The sequence below is a fragment of the Mus caroli genome, unplaced genomic scaffold, assembly GCF_978045245.1.
Source record: "Mus caroli unplaced genomic scaffold, Mus_caroli_1 scaffold_7, whole genome shotgun sequence".
In the NCBI taxonomy this organism is placed as follows: Eukaryota; Metazoa; Chordata; class Mammalia; order Rodentia; family Muridae; genus Mus; species Mus caroli.
Window position 1 is genome coordinate 121,360,229 of NW_028227262.1, and position 19,737 is coordinate 121,379,965.

The 19,737-nt window shown below is 39.4% G+C and overlaps 1 long non-coding RNA gene across 1 annotated transcript in view; it reads right to left on the reverse strand.

Annotated features, from left to right (window-relative positions):
* Positions 1–2,595: 2,595 nt before the first annotated feature.
* LOC147004022 (uncharacterized) overlaps positions 2,596–19,737 on the reverse strand; it is a 78,270-nt gene continuing 61,128 nt past the window's right edge. The window contains exon 3 of the long non-coding RNA XR_015047692.1: positions 2,596–3,491. This is a non-coding gene — a long non-coding RNA (uncharacterized LOC147004022). The remainder of the gene's footprint in view (positions 3,492–19,737) is intronic.

Below are 19,737 nucleotides of genomic sequence, written 5' to 3' on the forward strand. Positions count from 1 at the left end.
AGTGTATCTTGAAAGTACGTCGTCGCTGTAGGTTGAATAGTTCGTAGCTGGGCTTGTGCTTACTTCAAAAGTAGCCTGTAGCGTACCTTCCAATAGCATGAACAGTGGTTTATCGAGGTGAAGGCTCTCCCCAATCACCAGCTTGACTTCTCTGCGTTCAATGAGTTGTGTAAGGTTAGTGTTCAGCGGTAAGACTTTACTGTCAGTTCTTCATGTGCAACCAATAGACTTGGCAATACTTTTGGTTGTTTTGGGGTTCCCAAGGCACCCCTTGGCCAACAACCTTAGTAGCTGTAACCCATTCCCAGCACTCAGGGCTTTATTTGGTGGCAAGATATTTCCAGATGGGGCTCTATCTTTCCTGTTATTTGACAGTTTCATTTAGGTTGTCTTCATACATGTATATATTTTAGGAAAATCCCACTATATTAGGTTTTCATATAACCCCACAAATGGCCCTTAGTTTTAGCTGTCCCTTCCTGTGTTACCATTCTTGCCCCCCTCTCCCTCAACTCCCTGTCTGATCCTCTTGTTCCCCTCCCAGTCTATCAATATCCCCTCCGTAGGGAGATCTACACCTCTCTCATATTCCCTTCCTTTATACCTATCCTATGTGGTTGTACAGACTGTAGCTTGTTTATTGAAGACATAACAGCTGATATCTACATATAAGCAAATACACACCATATTTGTGTTTTTATGTCTGGATTATCCTCACTCAGGCAAGACTAATTTTTCATTTGCTCTATCCATATCTGTGAATTTCATGATTTCATTTTTTAACAGCTGAGTTATATTCCATAGTGTAAATGTACCACCTTTTAAAAATTTATCTGCTGATGGATATCTAGGTTGTTTTCAGCTTCTGACTATTATGAATAGAGAAGCCATGAACAAGGTTGTGTAAGTGTCTTTGTGGTGGGATGAAGTGTTCTTTGGTCATCTGTCCAACAGTGGGATAGATGAACCTTTAGGTAGATCTATTCCTAGCATCATGTGGAACTGTGGATTTCCGCAGTGGCTGTACAAGTTTGCACTCCCAGTGGCAATGGATGAATGTTTGTTTGTCTTACTCCACATCCTTGCCAGCATGAGCTCATTTGTTGTATTGATCTTGGCTATTCTGACTGGCATCACATGAAGTCTCAGAGTAGTTTTGATTTGTATTTCCCTTATGACTAAGGAGGTGAGGCATTTAAGTGCTTATCATCCATTTTTCTTTCCTCTTTTGAGAATTTTGTTTATATCTGTACCCCATTTTCTAATTGAGTTATTTTCTTGATGTCCAGTTTTTTTGAGTTCTTTATATATTTTGGATATAGCCCTCTATCGTATATGAAATGAGTGAAAAATCTTTTCTTCATTCTGTAGCCTGCCACTTTGAATGATGGTGGGGTTTTTTTGGCCATACAGCTTTTCAACCTCATAATTTCCCATTTATTTATTACTTAAATGCACACACATTGAAAATTGTTAATGGTACAGTCTGGGCAGATACACTCACATAACTAATACCGCTAATCATTTTTTTTTGTCGTCTAAAATTCTCTGTATCCCACTTTAGTTTCCTACCCAGTTTGGCCTTTGCTTTGAGTTCTTCAAAGGCTAAGAAACCCAGTGCATTTGGAGGCTAGAGCATGTGAAGCCGAGGGAATACAAGGTCAGACATCATTTAGACATTGTACTGTAGTGTGTCCTATGGTCTAGCTCTTCTGGGGCTATAGTAACTGATTTCACACAACCCTAAAATTAGTGGAAGTCACTGGAACTCAAGAAAAGTTTCTCACCTGCTTAGAATAACAAACAAACAAATAAACAATCAAACCAACTCCACAAACACCCCAAAATCTTGTGATAGAGATAGAACATCCAAGTTTTACTGCCTCCAAAACAATCGCTGCTTTAAACTAATGCTTCCTGTCAGTATCTACCTTAAATATGTATGCAGTTGGCAGGCAAAAGGGGTTTTGAAGCCAGCCATAATTACAGCATTTGTGAGCCCAAGGCAAGAGGATTGTAAATGGAAGCTGGCCTGGGATACATTCTGAAATCCTGTCTCCCCGCCCCCCCCCCCCAATCGGGCAGTAATAGGCTGCTTTTGGACTGTAGTTGTGTATGTTACGTGGGAAAGTATTGGTGACTGGTGGTTAGCAGACCAGAGAGGTGATTATTTCAGTGGTCTAGAGATGAAGTTCGAGTAAAAAAAAATGATAGTGCATACCTGGATAGGAAACTTACTGTTATAACCAAAAGCTTATAATTCTTTCTAGGTTAGATGTCAGGGATTAGGAGAAGAGAGATCTTGTGTCAGGAATATTGATTGCTTTGCAGCCTTACATTGTTCCTTGGAGTCTGGACTCTGCCTTGGGTGGCTGACTGGATAACAACAGTGTTATTAAAATATGGAAGGGGAAGAACAGGTTTTGGTGAGAAGGTAAATTCAGCTTTGGTTGTGTTTATTCTGAGATGCTTGGGGAAGTCCACATAGTCTGTTTCATGAGCAGTTAGAAACACTGCTTTTTGGCTCCAAGGGCAAGTCTGAGCTGTAGCTAAAATTTTCGGAACCGACAGATTACAGGAAACTTGATGCACAGCCTCTGAACTTGGGATTTAATGCTGACATGGTGTTTATTTGTAAAATGGATAATATCTAACCCAGTATCTTTGTGGGTTCAGCAGGAAAAATGTGAAGTGCTTTGCATAGTGTCTGAATTTGGTGATGAATTTACCATTACATATTATGATGTGCTTGTAAAAAATTCCATTGTAACAATTTTCAATTTGTAAAAAAATTTTGTGAATTTCTTATAAGCATATGATGGATTTTGGTTAAATTTATTTCCCGTTCCCTTCTCTCCATCTCGCTGATAACCCACAACCACTATTTTCTCTCCCAATTTTATGTACATATTTTTAGAACTCCCCTACGTACACTTACTGCTTGCTACCAGTATGTACACAGATGCAGGGTCTGGAGTATGGGTAGTCTTTCAGATCAGGGATCATGCTGATTTAGAGGGTCTTGTCTTCTTGTTCTCCTCCACCCACTACTATTCTTACACTCTTTTCTGCCTCTTCTTCCACCGTGTTCCCTGATCCCTGAAGGGAGGAATTTGATGGAGACATCTATCTCATTTGGGGCTGAGTATTCCAAATCTCTTACTTTCCACATAATGTCTGGCTGTGAGCCTTGGTACTTGATCCCATCTTTTTTTTTTTAAATATTTATTTATTTATTTATTTATTTATTTATTTATTTATTTATTTATTTATTTAATGTAAGCACACTGTAGCTGTCTTCAGACGCACCAGAAGAGGGCATAAGATCTCATTACAGGTGGTTGTGAGCCACCATCTGGTTGCTGGGATTTGAACTTCGGACCTTCGGAAGAGCAGTCGGGTGCTCTTACCCACTGAGCCATCTCACCAGCCCTTGATCCCATCTTCTGCAGGAGGAAGATTCTCTGATGATGGCTGAGCAAGGCACTGATCTGTGAGTATAGGAAAATACCATTAAAAGTCATTTCATAGCTTTTCACTTTTAATTTTCAGAACAGTTGTATTTGGTCTTACCCTAGGTCCCTGGGCCATTTAGTCTCAGGTTCTTGGTCACCGAAGCAGTGTTGGGTATTTGTTTCATCTCATAGAATGGGACTTAAGTCAATTATATATTAGATGATTACTTCCATAAGCTTTCCACTCTTGGGCCAGATTATCACACAGGCAGGACGGCATTTTTGATCAAAGGGACTGTGGCTGAATTTGTGTTTACATTTCTCTTTAAGTAGCATGCAAAGGACTTCCCGTACCAAAGACTAAAACACAGGGGTGAGAGCTCTATGTGGGCACCATCTCTACTTCTCTGTGTTCAATGAGTTGTGTAGAGTTGTCTTCAGCAATGGAGTTTTGCTGTCAGATTGTGCAGAGCAACCAGTAGTCTTGGCAATAGTCTGGGTTGTTTGGTGGTTCCCATGGGAACCCTTTGGCCAACAACTATCACCATAACTGTCTCAATGTGCCAGCTGCCCAAGTAATGACATGAAAACCTTTTACTAATTATGAAAGCTTGGCTTTAGCTGCTTTCTTCCCAACTAGCTCATATAACTATAATCAATCCATTTATCCTAATCTGCATTTTGCCATCACCTGCCATCCTGACTCAGGACATGTTTCTTCCTTCATGGCTGGCTCTGACAAATCTCATCGAATCCTCCTGCCTCTGACTCCTTCCCAGATTTCCTATCTCTGCCTGGATGTCCTGACAATCCTGTCCTGCTTAGCTCTTCAGGTCTTTATTAAACCAACCATAAGGTACCTTAGGCAGGTGAGGAAGGACAGAGACACATCTTCAAACAGTGTACAAAAAGATTATCCCAACATCTCTTGCTAATAAAAGGCTCTTTCTCTAGATCAATAAATTATATACAGTAAGAACAATTATGAGAACTATCAGGTAAAAACTACATTCCCAACATACAGTCCATACAAGTTTGGCAACCTTGGAGAAAGTACTCTACTATCTATCTTTGTGAGTCCAAAGTTCTGTACCTAAATCATTTTCTATCGTATTTTGTGATATCAACCTTTAAAAATCTTTTTAGACCTTAAAACATTTTCTTAGAACCTAAACGACTTAAGCTTAACTGTGAGACTATAAATATCTAGCCAATCAGAGACCTGTGAAGGCTAAATATTACTTGAGTAAACAGGAAGTGTAGAGCAAGCAGCTTCCGAAAGTATAAAAACAACAAAGATCGCTGGCTACCTGGACAGTCACCCAAGATACTTCTGCAATGATGGAGCATCATTTTCAGCCGTTTGGCTCAAAATATCTGACAGACTTATGAAGCAGGAATTATGAAGGACTGCCTATTTTGTATTGGCAAAGTCAAGATGTTGACTTCCCTACATCTTGCTTGTCCATAGCTTGAACAGCATTCTATATGGAGGTTTTTTGATGTTCACCATCTTTGAAGTAATGTGGGGGTGCTACCAGGAAAGACACGTCTCACTGTCAAAAAAGGTCTTTTATTAATAAAATCTTTAAATGCCATATTCCGTAGATCTCTGAGGCTTTTGAAGACCATCTATCTATAGTATATATGAATAGGCAAATGTTCCTAGCTATTTACTATCTGATTAATCTTGAAAACATCTACAGGAGGCCAAATAAGGATTATTTCTGTTATTAACTAAACTAGTACCTAACATTTACCATACTACTAACTTGTATTTGCCTACTAACTTGAATTTTTTACTTATCCTAAACAATTTGTAATAGCAGCTTTCAAAAGGACTAGAATGTCGCATTGCATCTTTGAATGAGTTACATAGGTACAATACCTTATATGAAAACTGAAATATATATACATAGTATGTTGTAACAAAACATAATCCTAAATCTGTATCAATATACAATGTCCATACTGAATGTAAAATATTTTTTACATTTTGTTAATGCTCTTTAGTCTGAAAGTATATTCAATAATCTACCCTTTTATCCTGTTATTCCTATAACCCCCTTTTTTTCTTTTCAACCCCCACTTTCCTTTAGGGCATGTGGTACATTGCTACCAGACAGGCACAAGAACTGGTAAGGTTGAGTGAGCTCAAATCCCAGGAATCTCAGAGATTAGAGAATGGTAGGAGCGGAGCCGATTCCTACCTATATCTGGTCTAGAACTTGTAACCACAACACCCAACCAAAAGGATCACAGGCACTCAGTCATGTGATGTAATACCTGGAGTTCCTTTCTATGCTAATGAGGTGTCTAGATAGCTTTAGCCTTCAACTGATGACCTTCTCTTTCTGGGTATTCTCAGGCCCTTTCCCCAAGAGGTATATAATCCCAGGTTCACCTTGAATGACATATACATGCCCACATCCATTCCTAATAAAGCAATATGAACAAGAAAGAATTCTCTCAGAGAGCTGCTTCTTTAAAGATTACCACGAAAAAGGCCTTCATCTAAAAGAGGCATGCCTAAGACTCCTGAAGAAGGCTTTCTTTTCTCCTTCCTCTCCAGTACTTGGCACTCGCTCCCATTGCTCTCAATTGGACTTGGACCTTGCTCGTCTTGGGCTCTGTTTACCCTTTTCTACCTGGGATGTTCCTGACTTCTACCAGATGGTATACTAGCAGTGCCTGGGTACGCAGAGATGAGCCTGGGAACCACAGCATTCATCCTAGCCCCTGTTGTTTCCCTTCCAGTATGGTGTATAGCGACATCTGAGACTGTCATCTGAGACTGTGAGTCCTTGTTCTGGCCTTTGCTATGCCTCCTCCAGGCCAGTGTGCAGGCCGTGTCTGGATATCCCTGGCAGAGAGGCAGAATGCAGTATGACACTTTCTTCCTGATACTAGGTAGGACGGAGAGATGGATAGAGGAAAGAAAAAGACAAAAAAAAAAAATCTCGGAATCCAACCTCCCTTAAATGGTCCCAAGACCATTATTAACTTGTGACCAACCAACCCCTTAAATGACAACAAACATCTATCACCCACCTATGGACCAAAGCCCACCCACCCCATCTCTTGGGAGTGGAGCTTTGTTTTCTAAAATAGCTTCTGCTGTCTGGGGCTGATGTCTTTTTTGGAGGCCGTAAGAAGATTGTGACATTGGCCAGCCTTAAGAAGGCCAGCTGCAACACTTGCTGTCCAGTCTCTTTGCAATGTGAAAGCGCAAGGCACAACTGAAGTCCTAACTGTAACAGTCTGAGGCTGGAATAAATGGGTCAGCCATTTTGAAGCTGTCCTAGAAGCAAGTTTTGATGAAACAGCTATTGAGGCAGTCTAAGGTTAGATCAAGCACGATGATGGAATAAATACATCTCGTCATCTCAGCATCCTTCTTAGCATCCTTGAAGGTGAATCTTGCTGGGGCTGCTTTAACTTATTGGTATCTGGTTGTGTTTCTCTGTGAACATATAAACTTTCAAAGGTAATTTATGTTTCTGCATTAACACATGTATGGCATGTGTGATGTGCACAGTTCGGCAAAAGATAATTCTCTGTTCTTTGAACAGGTGAGGCATCTGTCTTTCTTCATAAGTTAGTTTGGACTATATAATCAAGCTGTAATATAAATTTTAATCCATGCCATAGGAAAGGATGGCATGATAAGTCCTGAGGACTCTGTAGCCAACAAGATTTCCTTCCTATGCTGAGCTGAAGTCCTGGCTGGAAACATTTATGTCTCATCCAATTTCAGAGCTAGTCCCATGTAAAGGGATCAGGGTATACTTTACCTGTTTTGTAATTCTTGGTTTCTCCCTTTATGTGTGCAACCTAGATCTTCAGTAGGGTTCCCTCAGTCAAATTTATTATTTTTGATGGAATCTATAACTTTTCTTCTTCTGTTGAAACAAAAAACAAAATCTCTTCCCCAACACATTTCCTGCCTTCCATTCTGAAGGTAAGACATCCTTAAAATAGGTAGGATAGGCCATTCTATTTCAGAAGTTTTTTTCTATAATCCAATGTCTCTCAGCAGCTGTTGGTTTTTGTTCATTAGCATTAAAAAAATTAAAAGTCAGTAAAACACTATGTAATCTATCTTTTGGGATTTCTGTAACCCCTTCTTGCTTTTTAAGTATCTCTTTTAATGTACAGTTAGATCTCTCTACAGCTGCTTGTCCTGTAGGACTGTGATTTATGCCAGGAACATGTTTCATGCCATAATGTCTAAAATATCATTGTATTCTAATGGATGCACATGTCAAAGCATCATCAGCTCAATCTGTAAAGGCATTTCCAAGCCACCCATCACCTCTAATAATGTGCGATCTCAGACTCATCCTTTGGAGAATCCAAGGCAGAAGTCCTTTGAGATTCTGACCATGTATATACTCTATGATGTTTTAAAACATGTACATATTTTAAAATTTCAAAATCCACAAAAGGAAACATATATGCCATTGTATAACATTGTTCTAAGGTGACTTCATTAAACAGAATCTGTATTTTTAATTCAGTATATTGCATCTCTATGGGTTGCCATTATAATTTTTCAAGCCTTTGTGAATTTTTCTCATCTGGAACTACTTTTTTGCTGTTGTTATAAGTTCCAGATTCAATTCTTCTGACAAATCTTTATTCTGATTTAAAGAGTAATCTCTGTTCTATGGTCTCCAATCTAGTAATCTATTTCCAGTCCTGTCCTTATCTCTCTTCTTTTGATCTCTCTTATAAACGATATATAAAATTGTAATCATTATTGAAAAAATACTTATTTGTATGATGATAAGAGAAACAAAATCAAATGGAATCCAGATGTGTTGAGTCATTGTTTCTCCCATTTTTAACATAGAAAATACTTTTCTTTTTAAAATCTCTATTCCTTTCCTTCCTCCAGAGACTTTCTCCCTATGATTTTTCTATATTCAGTTCTTTTCTTTAGCATTTAGCATGATTTCAAAGATCCTTATCTGTTCAGAGGCTTTCGTCTGGGCTTGTATTTTTCTGCATGTTGTCTCTGCTGCTCCTTCTGTGCTTCAGCTAAGCACCTGGTGCTGGCAGCTGGTTCTGCCCACTCTTCCTGATCTAGCAGGCTGTCTCACTGGTCCTACCTTCTGCTGGCTCTGGCCAAGCCTCTCCAAACTGTGGAGCTTCTGCTGGCTCCAGGCCTTAACCCTTGGGTACCCAGTGGTAGTCTCAGTTTCAGGTGTCCTGCCATGCTGGACTGGGCCTGCCAGCACCAGACTGGGGATGAAGTGGGAACACATTGGGCAGTGGTGTGAGCTTAGCCTCCTACTGGGCAGCATGCTAGTTTCCTAGAGCAGCTGGGACGTGCTTGCCTGTGGAACTATGCCCTGAGAATCTGGTTCCCACTTTACCTGCTGCTCACAGGCCCACAGGCCATGCTGCACCACGGGGTTGGGGGGTAAGGTGCCTGCACTTCTGCACTGGGCCTCTGTATGGTTTCCTTCCCTGGCCTTTTCTGGCTCCAGGAACCAGCCAGACTTCAGCTTCTCTGTGAGCAGAGCAGCCTGTCTGCCGGCACTGAGCAGCATGCTAAACCGTTTTCCCTGTGGCTTCTTAGGCTCTACCTGGATTCTAAGAGTCCGTATGTTGGGTGCCATTTAAACCTGTGGGCTTTTCCATCCATGTCCCGGATCCTGAATAACTCAGAGGCTTAGAATTATTAATAAATACCTAGGCCATAAGCTAGGTTGGTTCCCTGACTAACTCTAAACGTAACATCCCTTTGAGTCTAACCTGAATTCAGCTACATGGCCTGATTCATCCCCTCAACTTCTCACATCTGTTTCCTCCACATCCAGATTGGAAAAGGCCTCCTTCTGCCTCCCTTTTACCCAACTGGAAGTCCCACCTTCTAATCCTGCCTTGGTTTATTGGCCATTAGCTTTTTATTGACAGTTGATGCTTCCATACAGTACACAGGAGATTTTTCCTACAGAACAGCAATGAACAAGGATGAGCAAGTATCCTCTATAGTAGGATATAGAGTCCTTTGGGTATATACACCAACAGTTTTATACCTGGATCCTGTGGTAAATTTCTAGCATTTTGGGGAACACCCACACTGATTTCCATAATGGCTTCACCAATTTATGCTCCTACCTCTAATGCATAGCATTCCACTTTCTCCATATCAATGGAAGCTTTGTTGTCATTAAAAAAAATTAGACATTCTGGGCTTAGATGAAATCTCAAAGCATATTTATTTCTTCTTATTGTAAATAGTTTTTTTAAATCATGCATCCTGCTTACAGTCTCCCCCCACCCCACCTCCCAGTTCCTTCCTACATTCCCTCTCATCTTGAGTTACCTCTCCATTGTCTCTTATTAGAAAACAGGCAAGCTTCTAAGTGATAATAATAAAATAAAATAAGCTGGGCGTGGTGGTGCATGCCTTTAATCCCAGCACTCGGGAGGCAGAGGCAGGTGGATTTCTGAGTTCGAGGCCAGCCTGGTCTACAAAGTGAGTTCCAGGACAGCCAGAGCTATACAGAGAAACCCTGTCTCGAAAAAAACAAAATAATAGTAATAATAATAATATATAATAACATAAAGGAAAAACTAACACATTGGAATAAGGCAAAACCAAATAAATAAAAGAAAAAGAGCACAACAAAGGTCCAAGAAAAAGATACAGACTTAGAGACACATTCATTTGCACACTCAGAAATCCTAAAATATACTAAACAGGATATATATATATATACCCATACATACCTACTTACCTACCTATGGGGTACAAAAGGGAGAGAAAAATATAAATAAAATAAAAAATAAGGAAAAAGCAACCAAAACCCAAAAACTCCAAATACAACATTATGCGATTCCCTTGGATAAAACTAAATTTTCATTTGCAAGGGATGTCATTGGAGATTGGATCTGGGTTAGGGATAGGGCATGTATCCATTTCTTCCTGAAGCTCTAGGAACCCATCTTGTGCAAACCTGTGCAGACCCTGTGCATGCTGCCTCAGTCTGTGAGCTTATACGTGGATCGATCCTATTGGTTTATAGGGCCTAGTTTCCTTGGGGTTCTACATGCCCTCTGGCACTTTCATTCTTTCCAAGTTGTCCATGGGGTCCCTGACCCCTGAGGGGAAGGGTTTGGTAGAGACATACCCTTTAGTGGTGAGTGTTTCAAGTTCTCCAACTCTCTCGCCTGGCTATGGTCTCTGTGTTTGTTCCCATCTGCAGGAGAACGCTTCTTTGATGATAGGTGATCAAGGCAGTGATCTTGCCTTGTAAAAGTAACTTTTAATCCACTGATGTAATTGTTATCTCAGAGACTTACTGCTAAATAAGCTGATCCTTTGTAGCAGAATGCCATTAGGGGGCATTTCATTGCTATGTCTCTTTAGCAGAACAATAGTATTTAGTACCCAGCCCCCAGGTGTCTAGCTTATTTTGTCTCAGATTCTTGGTCATACAAGAAGTGTATGGGTTCAACCTCATGGAATGGGCCTTAAATCTAATGATATGTTTGTAACTTCTTCAAGTTTTGTGCCATCATTGCCCTAACATATCTTGCAGGCAGGATGCTATTTTAGATCAAAAGGTTTGTGGATGTTTGGTGTTCATGTTTTTCTTTTGGTAGTGTGTAGAATAACTTCCTGTACCAAAGACAGTAGAACATATAGTGAAGGCTCTGTATAGGTACCATCTTAACTTCTCCACACTCAATGAGTTATATAGGCTTATCTTCAACAATAGGACCTAGCTCTCAGTTTGTGTAGAGTAACCTATAGTCTTCACATTAGCCTGGGTTGTTTGTGAGTTCCCATGGGACCCATTTGGCTAACAACTCAATTAGATGTAACACATTCCCAGTTGTGGAAGCTTCATTTGGTGACAAGGATGTACAATTAGTAAATGTAGAGGAATTTTAATCCAGCAACTTGGCTGCTCTGGCAAGAGATCCCTTCCAGAAACCTTAAAGTGTGTGATCCAGCTGGAATGACACACCTTTAATCCCTCTCAATGGAATACCGACATGGCCTTAGTATATACCTTTAACCCCAAACGATGAAGGTAAAGTTAGTTTGTAGAAGGAAGCAGACAAGTTTGAAAGTGATGTCTAATTGAGGGGCAGAGAAAGTGATGAATCAGAGAAGGATTTGACAAAATGAGTCAAAGATAGGATACATTCAACTCTCATGAGACAGGAAAGAGATACTACTTAACAGTAGCACAGAGTAAATCAGAAATGGAGGACAGTTCAATAAGTGCAGTTGAGTTGAGTTCAGAGCCATTAAGAGCAGTTCAGTTCATGGCCTTCAGGTGCAGTTTTCCCAAGCAGAGCAAATTCAGTCAGAGGCTGAGAGAGACCAATTTGAACCAGTCAGCTTGGAGAAGGGATTTGATCCAGAACGGCTGAGTTGAACCAGCCAGCCAGAGTTCAGAAAGAACTAGAAAAGGTCAGCCTATTCGGCTGTAAGCCTCTGAAATGACAATTACATCTGGGGGATTAAAGTTACTTTTATAAGTAAGAAGTCTTTTCCCATTCTGTAGGGTGCAACTTTGTATGAATGACAGTACCCCTTTCCACACAGATGCTTTTCAGTTTCATGAGGTCTAATTTATTAATTGCTGATCTTAGTGCTTGTGTTAACAGTGTTCTGTTCGGTTTCCTGTGCCAATAAGTTCAAGGCTATTCCTTGATTTCTTTGCAATTAGATTCAGTGTATCTGATCTTCTGTTGAGGTCTTTGAACTATTCTTGGAGTTGAGTTTTGTGCACAGTCATTAGTGCCGATCCATTTGAATTCTTCTACATACACCATCCAGCTTGATCAACACCATTTGTTGAAGAATCTTTTTTCCAGTGTATATTTATGGCTTCTTTATTAAAAACCAGTTGTTCATAGGTGTGTGGATTTATGTCTGAGTCTTCTATTTGATTCTGTTGATCACCATGTCTGTTTCTTTACCAATATTATGTAGTCTGCATTTCTATAAATTGTACTGCAACTTAAAATTTGGAAAGGTGATACTTCCAGGAATTTATTATTCAATATTGTTTTAAACACCTGAATTTTTGGTGTTTGCATAGGAAGCTGAAAAATATATTTTCAAGATCTCTGAAGAATTGTGTTGTAATTTTGGTGATTGCATTGAATCTGTAGATTGCTTTTGGTAGGATCACCATTTTCACTATATTAATCCTACAGATCCATATACACGAGAGATCTTTCTGTCTTCTAATATCTTCTTTAGTTTCTTTCTTCAATGTACAAGTCTTTTGCTTGCTTGGTGAGAGTTACCTCAAAATATTTTGCATTACTCAGTCCATTTGTCATTTGTATATGGGTGAGCTACTGATTTTTTGTGAGTTAATTTTATATCCAGATACTTTGCTGAAAGTATTTATCAGCTGTAGGAGTTTCCTGGTGAAGATTTTAGGGTTACTTATGTAGACTATATCATCTGCAAACAACAATACTTTGACTGCTTCCATTTCCCCAACTTGTTTTCCTTCATTTGTCTTATTCCTCTAGCTGGACTTCAAGTTCTATAATGAATAGATATAGTGAGAGTGGACAACTTTTGTCTTATTCCTGATTTAAATGGAATTGCTTTGGGTTTCTCTCCATTTAATTTGGTGTTGGCGATAGGCTTGCTGTAAATTGGGGAAATTTTACAGGAAAATTGGTTTGTAAATCTCTTTGTTGGATCTTTATGTAGTTTGGGTACCAAGGTAACCATGGCCTTTAAAATGAGTTTGGAGATATTTCTACTGTTTCTGTTTTATGGAATAATTTGAGGAATATTGTAATTAATTTAGAATCCTGTGCTAAAGCCACATAGCCCTGTGCTTTTTTGGTTGGAAGAATTTTAATGACTACTCCTATTTCATTAAGTGCTATAGGTCTCTTTAAATTACTTATCTGATCTTGATTTAACTTTGGTAAATGTTATATATTGCAGCAGTTGTATTTCTTTTAGATTTTCTTTTTAGATTTTCCAAGTGGTGGAGTACAGGCTTTAAAGTATGGCCTTATGATTCTATGGATTTCCTCATTGTCTGTCGTTATGTCCTCCTTTTCATTTCTTTTTTTTTTTTCTTATAAAAAACAACATTTAATTGGGGCTGGCTTACAGGTTCAGAGGTTCAGTCCATTATCATCAAGGTGGGAGCATGGCAGTACCCAGGCAGGCATGGCGCAGGAGGAGCTGAGAGTTCTATGTCTTCACCCAAAGGCTGCTAGTGGAAGACTGACCTCCAGGCAACTAGGGTGAGGATCTTATACCCACACCCACAGTGACACACCCATTCCAACCAGGTCATACCTATTCCAACAAGGCCACACCTTCAGATGGTGCCACTCCCTGGTCCAAGGATATACAAACCATCACATTCCACTCCCTGGTCCCCATAGACTTGTTCAAAAACATGAGTCTATGGGGGTCATACTTAAACATAGCATAATGCAAAATGCATTTAGTCCAACTTTCAAAGTCCTCATAGTCTATAGCAGTTGCAACAATGTTAAAAGTCCAAAGTTCAAGGTCTCTTCTGAGATTCATTCAACTTAATTAACTGTAATCCCCAAAGCAAGGCAGGAAACCAGCTGGGCAAACTCCAAACTCTGCATCTCCATGGCTGATGTCAAAGTGGTCTTCAGATCTCCACTCCTTTTTCATCTTTGTTGACTGCAACAAACTGCTTTCTCCTCGGCTGGTTCCACTCCGTTAGCAGCTTTCCTCAGCATGTATCCCATGGCTCTAGCATCTTTAACATCTTTGAGTCTCCAAGGCAATTTCAATATTACAGCTTTTTCTTTCAGTGTCTGGGATTCCACTTGATCTTTTGGACTCCTCCTAAGGGCTGGCATCACTTCTCCATCTCTGTCCTCTGTAGCACTCTATGCTCAGGTTGATCCACTCCACTACGGCTGCTGTTCTTGGTAATCATCCCATGGTACTGACATCTCCAATACACTGGGGTGTTCCACTCCAACTAGGCTTCACCAATAGCCTCTCATAGGCTCTCTTCAGGGTGCCAAGCCTCAAATCCTTTGCATGACCCCTTCAGTCCTGGGCCATCAACTACAGCTGAGACTTCACCTTCTCCAATGGCCTTCCCTGGCCTCTCACAGTGCTAAGCCTCAGCTTCTCTCCATGATCCCTACATTCCTTCACAAGCAGTACCACCTGAGGACTCTTACACATTACCAAGTCCAGCCACAGCATGAGGTACAACCTTGGGTATCTCTGGAACACAGCTTCTTTGTGCTCCCAGAAAACAATTTCCAGAAGATTTCACCTCAGTGATGCTGGTCTCTTCTTAATCACTGCTAATTCCTTAGCTCCAGCTAACCAGCATCAATTTTCCCAGTAGTTCCTTCCATTCTTAACTCTAGAGCCAGAGCCACATGGCTGAAGCTGCCTAGTTCTGCTGCTTACAGGAACTAGAACATGATCCCCTTGTACTATTACATTATCGCTAGCTTTATGTTTTCTAAATCCTTCACTGCCTAAGCTTGGCTATCCTGGTCCTTGCTCTGTAGATTGACCTTGACTGCAGAGATCAGCATGCCTGTCTCATGGGATTAAAGGTGTGTACCACCATGCCTGGTTCTAAATTCAGCTGGGTAGGGTCTTGCCCCAAGGTCCCACTCCCTTAATCTATTATTTCCTAGAACACAGGATTTTGCTCCATTTCACTTCCTGGTATGCCTTTAATACTCGAACCATATATTTTATATTTTGCCTTTCTAAGCTTGCTATGCTTGTTCAAACTTCTCTTTGTGAGACTTAACCAGAGAACAAAGTCAATTAATGCAATTAATCCAAGTCTCTTCATCTTAGCCTCAGGCAGACTTTTCAGACAAGGGTAAAAAGTAGCCACAATACCACATTCTTCACCAAAATACCACAAAAACAGTCTTTATGCCACATACTGAAATTCTTCTCCTTTGAAATTTCTTGGGCCAGGTCAACACAGTTCAAATTACTCCCAGCAACAAAGTCTTCCATATTCCTACTAGGATGACCCATTAAGCCCCATTTAAAGCATTCCACTGAGTTCCAAATCCAAAGTCCAAAAATCTGCATTCTTTCAAATAAAAGCATGGTCAGGCCTCTCACAGCAATACCCCACTCCCTGGTACCAACTTCTGTCTTAGGGTTTTACTGCTGTGAACAGACACCATGACCAAGGCAAGTCTTATAAAAAACAACATTTAATTGGGGCTGGCTTACAGGTTCAGAGGTTCAGTCCATTATCATCAAGGTGGGAGCATGGCAGTATCCAGGCAGGCATGGTACAGGAGGAGCTGAGAGTTCTATGTCTTCATCCAAAGGCTGCTAGTGGAAGACTCTCCTTTTCATTTCTTATTTTATTAATTTGGGTATTCTCTCTATGCCTTTTAATTTGATGTTTGTCAATCTTATTTTCTTAAAGAATCAACTCTATTGATTCTTTGTGTTTTTGTTTGTTTCTATTTTATTGATTTCAGCTTTGAGTTTTGTTTTTGTTTTTTTGAAATTTATTCATTTTGGGTGTGATTTTTTTTTCTAGAGCTTTCAGATGTGTTAATCTCCTTTTTTTTTTTTTTAAATGTAGGCACTTAGTTCTATGAACTTGACTCTTAGAATTGCCTTCACTGTATCCTGTAAGTTTGAATACGTTGGATATTCATTTTCATTTAATTCTAGGAAGTCTTCTTAATTTTTGTCTTGATCCATTTTTTTTTTATTCAGTAGAGAGTTGTTCAGTTCCCATGAGTTTGTAAGCTTTTTTTTTTTTTTTTTGCTTATATTTAGCTTTAATCCTAGGAGGAGGGGAGACTGAAGCAGGTGGTCTGCTACATAGTTAGGGATGAGGCTGGGGAGTTAGAGTTGGAGAAGGGAGAGGTGATGATCGGCAGTTAGCCTACAGTTCTGCTTTCTTGGCAGAAGTGTCAAAGTGGTTTTAATTTGTGTTTTCTAATGGTTAAGGATGTTGAACATTCAAAATACTCCTCAGTCGTTTGTTTTTGAGAGCCCTGTTTAGTTCCATGCCTCATTTCTTTTGTTCCTCCATAGTCTAGATAGTAACATTTTTTTTCAACTGTGTAGCTGGTAAAGAACTTTTACATTCTTTATGTTGTATCTTCACTTAAGTAATAGTGTCTTTTGTTATAAAGTCTTAGTTTCATGGGTCTCATTTATCAATTGTTGGTCTCAATGCCTATACTATTGGGTCCTGTTCAGGAAGTCATTTCTTAATGCCAGTCAGTTGACGTGTATTCCTTACTCTCTCATTTATCAGATTTATGATATGCCTTATGTTGAGGTCCTTATCTATTTGGAACCGAGTTTCAAGGTGAGAGGTAAGGATATAGTTTCATTCTTCTCTATGTTGCTATATAGTTTGATCAGACAGTTTCTTTTTGAAGTTCTTTTCTTTTTAGTGTGTATTTGGGGCCTTTTCTTAAAAAAAAAAATCAGATGGCCTTAGGTATGTGGTTTTATATTTGTGTCCTTAATTCTACTGATCAATTGGTGGGATCAATTCTATTGATCAACATGTCTATTTTTATGACAGTATTATGTCTTCATTACCATTGCTCTGTGGTATAATTTGAAATAGGGCTTGCAATCCCACCAGCAATGGAGGAGTGTTCCTCTTTCTCCACATCCTCACCAGCATCTGCTGTCACCTGAATTTTTGATATTAGCCATTCTGACTGGTTTGAGGTGGAATCACATGGTTGCTTTGATTTGCATTTCCCTGATGATTAAGGATGTTGAACATTTTTTCAGGTGTTTTTCAGCCATTTGGTATTCCTCAGTTGAGAATTCTTTGTTTAGCTTTGTACCCCATTTTTAATGGGGTTATTTGATTTTGTGGAGTCCACCTTCTTGAGTTCTTTATATATATTGGATATTATTCCTCTATCAGATTTAGGATTGGTAAAGATCCTTTCCCCATCAATCAAAGAAAACACATGCTGGAACTTGTGGCTCTAGCTATATTTGTAACAGAGTATCTTAGTCAGGGTTTCTATTCCTGCACAAACATCATGACCAAGAAGCAAGTTGGGGAGGAAAGGGTTTATTCGGCTTACACTTCCATGCTGCTGTTCATCACCAAAGGAAGTCAGGACTGGAACTCAAACAGGTCAGGGAGCAGGAGCTGATGCAGAGGCCATGGAGGGATGTTCTTTACTGGCTTGCCTCCCCTGGCTTGCTCAGCCTACTCTTATAGAACCCAAGACTACCAGCCCAGGGATGGTCCCACCCACAGGGGCCTTTCCCCCTTGATCACTAATTGAGAAAATGCCTTACAGTTGGATCTCATGGAGGTATTTCCTCAACTGAAGCTCCTTTCTCTGTGATAACTCCAGCTGTGTCAAGTTGACACAAAAATAGCCAGTACACAGAGGATGGCCTAGTTGGTCATCAATGGGAGGAGAGGCCCTTGGTCCTGTGAAGGCTCTATGCTCCAGTATAGGGGACTGCCAGGGCCAGGAATGGGAATGGGTGGGTTGGGGAGCAGGGGGAAGGGGAGGGATAGGGGGATTTTGGAGGGGAAACTAGGAAAGGGGATAACATTTGAAATGTAAATAAAGAAAATATCTAAAATAAATAAATAAATAAATACAGAACAGCAGTGCTTCTAGGAAAGGGGATAACATTTGAAATGTAAATAAAGAAAATATCTAAAATAAATAAATAAATACAGAATAGCCATGCTTCTAGGAAAGGGGATAGCATTTGAAATGTAAATAAAGAAAATATCTAAAAATAAATAAATAAATAAATAAATAAATAAATACAGAATAGCAGTGCTTCTAGGAAAGGGGATAGCATTTGAAATGTAAATAAAGAAAATATCTAAGATAAATAAATAAATAAATACATACATACATACATACATACATACAGAATAGCAGTGCTTCCACCTTTACTGTTCAGAATTGATTTAGCCAGCATGGATTTTTTTGGATTTCAATATAAAATTTCAAAAAATGTTATTTTTTCAATTTCTGTGAAGAGCTGCATTGAAATTTTGATGGGGCTTGTGTAGATTCCACTTTTCCAGGTTAATCTTACCAATCCGTGAGCTTGGGAGATCTTTCCATCACCTGGTGCTTTAACTTTTTTCATCAATGCCTTAAAATTTCTATTATACAAATAACTTACTTCCTTGGCAAGGTTTTTTCCAAGACATTTTTTTTGAAGTCTGTTGGGCATGGAATTGTTTTCTTGATTTCTTTCTTGATATGTTTTTTTGTTTGTATGTAGAAAGCCTATTGACTTTTGTTTAGTAACTTTTATACAGCTACTTTGCTGAATATGTATATTGGATGTAGAAGTTTTCTGGTAGTCTTTAATGTATAGAATAATATCACAAAAATAAAAAAAAAAACCATTGACTTACTTCCCTATCTGTATCCCCTTTATTTTTCCTTCACTTGGCTTTACTGCTTTAGCCAAGACTTCAAGCACTACACAGAACTGGGGTGGGCAGAATGGACATCCTTGTCTGGTTCTGAGTTTTAGTGGAAATATTTTATGTTTTTCTCCATTTAGTAGGATGTTTGTTGTGGGTTTGTTATATATTGCCTTTTTATATTGATATGTACTCCTATATTTTGGATTGTCTAGAATCTTTATCATGAAAGGATGCTTGATTTCGATCTAGACTTCTCTGGATCAGATGAGATGATCAGGTGGCTTGTGCCCATGTATCATTTTATGTGATTTATTGCATTACATATGTTGAAACAACATTGCGTCTGCGTGATGAGGCTCAGTTGTGGTAGATGATCTTTTTTTTTTTTTTTCTTATTGAGAATTTTTGTTACTATGATCATGAAAGAGGTTTGACCTGTTTGAGGGAGTCTTTATCTAGTGTGGCTATACTTGCTTCATGAAATTAATTTAGAATTGTTTCTTTTTACTGTATGGAACAACTGGAGGATTACTGGTGTAAATTCACCTATGAAAATCTGGTAGAATTCTGTTCTGACTCCATCTGGTCTTTTTTTTTTTTTCTGGGAATTTATACTTGTTTTTTCATACATCCCAACTGCATCTTCCCCTCCCCCCACTACTTCCAATCTTTCCCTTCTCCCCCCCTTAGATCCACTCCTCCATTTCCCTTCAGAAAAGAGCAGGGCTCTCAAGGATATCAACCAAACATGGCATAACAAGACACACAAAAAAGCGTAAACTCTTATATCAGGCCTAGATGAGGCAATCTAGTAGGAGGACCAGGGAATGCTGTTTCCATCTTGTTGGTTGTGTCTGTTCAAATTATTTCTTAAT